General features: G+C 40.1%; 1 protein-coding gene across 2 annotated transcripts in view; it reads left to right on the top strand.

Moving 5' to 3' along the window:
- The window catches only part of b3gnt2a (UDP-GlcNAc:betaGal beta-1,3-N-acetylglucosaminyltransferase 2a), a 12,684-nt gene that overhangs the window by 3,786 nt on the left and 4,840 nt on the right, over window positions 1-4,058 (top strand). For both annotated transcript variants that reach the window (XM_046049411.1, XM_046049403.1), the window contains exon 2: window positions 3,386-3,518. The gene's annotated coding sequence lies outside the window, so the exon portion shown is untranslated. The remainder of the gene's footprint in view (window positions 1-3,385; window positions 3,519-4,058) is intronic.

The following is a 4,058-nucleotide window of genomic DNA, read 5'->3' as shown; positions in this document are numbered from 1 at the left end:
CAGGTGCTGTAATCACTATCACTATGCGCACAGGGTCAGGTACTGTAATATAATCTTACTGGTTATTCATGGAGCACTAATCTAAACACGTGTTACAAAGTAAATACAACAGGCAGTAAATAACATTTGCCCTTAAATGAAAGTTTATTGTCTCCTTGACATTTTGCAGGTCTAGTTTAGCCTCTATGTGATTTTTCATGCATCAGTCTGAAGGCATGTAGAATCATCAACCAGAGGTGGGTGTAATGAAGTACATTTACTCAAGGATTATACATAAGTACAATGTTGAGGTACTTGTACCTTTCTTGAGTATTTCCATTTTATGATACTTAATACTTCTACTCCGCTGCACTTTGTAAGCCAATATTGTAGGGGGGAGCGGGGTAAGTTGTCACATGTGTAAGTTATCACACTGTTTATTACTCCAACACTAGAGGCTCAATCTCAAAAATCAAATAGCCACTTTGTGTGACTTTTTGTTCTTTGTGATCAACCTCCTGTTCACATGTGGTCATGGTCACGCTAATCTGCAGAGAGCACAATTTTCCTATTATTTCAACTCCAAAAGTAAAACATTCGCACTTTACATTTTATGCTATACAACTTTGTTAGATATGAATATTCAGAATCATAATTTTGCATTAAGTAGAGGAGACAATAACGTCTTTTTATAGCTAACCTCTAGATTTAGCCAACATTAGCAAACATGTTATGTGGATAGACACATGCATGTGTCAACAAGGATAGTAGACAGCATAATACACCTGGTATTTATTTGTAATTGCAATGAGAAAATGTGTTTTTGAAGAAAGGAAGGAATGAAGGAAGGAAGGCGGTTTGAAATTATCAACGAAAGACAGAGCATGGCAGCACACCACCTGACATTTGGGCTGTCACAACATCAGATTTTCACTACACAATTATCATGGCCAAAAGAATTCACGATAATGATATTATGGAGCTGACCCCTGAATCCATGGCTCTCTCTCTTGTTTCTTTGATGATGTCAAAATACTGTCAATTCATGATAACTTAGCTTTATTAACTTAACAACACAACTAGCTAAGACCTTACTGTAACCTAAATGTTTCCGGTGTCAGGGCTAACAAAAAACAAACTGCAACTTACTCTCTGCCGTAGGGACATCTGCAGGATGTGAAGGCAAATTTGGGTGAACAGGATTGTGTTTTTTCCCCCCCTTTTGTGGTCACTGTTCAGGGCACGTCCTGCAGACTGGGATGTCTACCAACACCCTGTCTTTTTTACAGGATCCAAAAAACTCCCTCCCTGGTGAGCTAACTTTTTTCGGATGTGGGTAGAGTGTCTCACTCTCGTCTGACATGATGGAATTTGCGTGTGTAGCATAGACCGTATAAAACAAGGTCAGTAGTTGCCGAAGTGTGGTACTACCTTGATAGCTATTTACTATGGTTTATTCTTTAATCAAAAATCATCCCAAATCAAGGCAAGTAGCTTCAACAGAGAATGTTGATGCTCTCCTCAACAATGTCGAAAATGTGCAGTTTTACTGTATCGATGGGGTCCGTGGAGGTCCAGAAACCAGTCAGTATCTGGTATGACCACCATTTGCCTCACACATCTCCTTCACATAGAGTTGATCAGGTTGTTGATTGTGGCCTGTGGAATGTTGGTCCACTCCTCTTCAATGGCTGTGCGAAGCTGCGGTCAGGTCGAGACCCCGATGAGGACCACGAGCATGCAGATGAGCTTCCCTGAGACGGTTCCTGACAGTGTGTGCAGAAATTCTTTGGTTATGCAAACCGACTGTTGCAGCAGCTGTCCGGGTGGCTGGTCTCAGACGATCTTGGAGGTGAAGATGCTGGATGTGGAGGTCCTGGGCTGGTGTGGTTACACGAGGTCTGCGGTTGTGAGGCCGGTTGGATGTACTGACAAATTCTCTGAAATGCCTTTGGAGACGGCTTATGGTAGAGAAATGAACATTCAGTTCACGGGCAACAGCTCTGGTGGACATTCCTGCATGATCAATGGGGGCAAAAACCACAATGTTGCGTTTATAATTTTGTTCTGTGTATAAAGTATTCTAAGGAGAAGCCCTGTTAACTCCTTCTGGATAATCCCAAATCTCATCTGTCCATTGATGGACTCAATTATGTCAAAGAATTATTCTGGCATAATTATTCTGTCGTTCCAACCCCACTGTTCACATCGGTTCCAAACATTAGACAGTAGGAGTAATTGTGTTCTTATTTGTTGACTATCCAGAGTGACAACTTACCCGATGCAGTGCAAGTGCAAGTCTTTATTCAACAGTCTACAACTTTGTAATTAGATAAGATATGAAGATGTATTAAATACAAAATTTCCCAAGACTTCCTTCTTTCATTTGGCATGACCAGTAAATGTTGACAGTGTGAATGTGTGACATTATACCTCTCTACTACTTTTTACTAGGGCTGAAGCTAACAACGATTTTAGTACTCGAAGCTTCTATGGATTATTTCAACGATTCATTGATGGCGCCGTTTAAGAAGTACTTTTGCTTGGCGGCGGCAACAACAAACGCACATGTGCACATTTTCAGCTGAGGTCTGCGGCTTACTTTGGCTAGCCTTCAACTTAACAATCAATCATGATTTCAGTTAAATGCTAAAGTTACTGTTACTGTTAGCTTGTCTGTGATCCGCTGGCAGAACACCGGGTGCTTTCTGATCAGGCGCCGTCGTGCTGTTGGTAGGCGACATAAGTTTCGTTTTACAGTGGATGGACTGCAACATTCCAGACTTGTTGTTTTCTTTAGCTTGAAATAATCCCATACTTTGGACATTTTCTTCCCTCGCTTTTTTCTCTCTCTTCCTCCACTTTGCAAACAGCTCCATCATAATCACGTCGCGTACCGCGAAGTGCGACGGTAATAAAAATCGATTTAATTGATGAATTGTTTCAGCCCTACTTTTTACTCTACATTAATATGACCGTTTTTAGTTCCTAGTTACTTTTCAGATTATTAATACAATATATACATCGACTAATAAGTTATGATGTATTGTTATGGTTTAAGCTACATGGCAGTATATAAAATAGTTGAAGTAAAATTTCACCTTACACACAATGTATCACTAATTATAATCCATAAATCATATAATATATCTTAATATCAAATGGGCCATTCAGCATAATGAGTACTTTTGGTACGTTAAGTATATTATAATGCTAATACTTACATACTTTTACTCAAGTAATATTTAGAATGCAGTACTTGTACTTTATAGAGTATTTTTACAATTTGGTATTACTGCTTGTCTTACGCCACTGTTACAACTAACATTCTTGTAGTCTCTGTATAATAATTACAGAGAGTTCTGTTCATTCAGCTTCTTCCTGGTGTCACTGTGTTAAACTCCAGATGGCTCCAGAAATAACATGCCGGATCTTCTCGGAGACGTCCTTCTCCGCCATGCAGCACACCCCTATGAGACCAGGAGAGGTCTGAGTCTCCACCAGACCCAACGGACCAATCATCTTCACACCAGTCTCAGGTAATATATGTCTGACAATACATGACAAGGTGTCCAGCCCATTCTCATCCTAGGGCATCAAATACCGACGCTTTGACAAAGCAACACACAAGGTACCCTTCAGAGTCCATATGAGACACCTAAGGCTTTCAACTAACTCCACTGTAACCCATCTGCGTCACCTAGTATAGTCACCAAGTAGTTTTGGTGCCAAAACCTAACCAAAACGATGATCTTTTCCTAAACCTAACCACCAAAACGATGATCTTTTCCTAAACATAACCACCAAAACCATGATCCTTTCCTAAACCTAACCACCAAAACCATGATTATTTCCTAAACCTAACCACCAAAACCATGATCCTTTCCTAAACTAAACCACCAAAACCATGATCCTTTCCTAAACCTAACCACCAAAACCATGATCCTTTCCTAAACTAAACCACCAAAACCATGATCCTTTCCTAAACCTAACCACCAAAACCATGATCCTTTCCTAAACTAAACCACCAAAACCATGATCATTTCCTAAACATAACCACCAAAACCATGATCCTTTCC

This window comes from Micropterus dolomieu, linkage group LG01 (genome assembly GCF_021292245.1).
Source record: "Micropterus dolomieu isolate WLL.071019.BEF.003 ecotype Adirondacks linkage group LG01, ASM2129224v1, whole genome shotgun sequence".
NCBI classification, from domain to species: domain Eukaryota; kingdom Metazoa; phylum Chordata; class Actinopteri; order Centrarchiformes; family Centrarchidae; genus Micropterus; species Micropterus dolomieu.
Note: the sequence above shows the minus strand (reverse complement) of the source record. Positions and strands in the feature narration are given on the sequence as shown.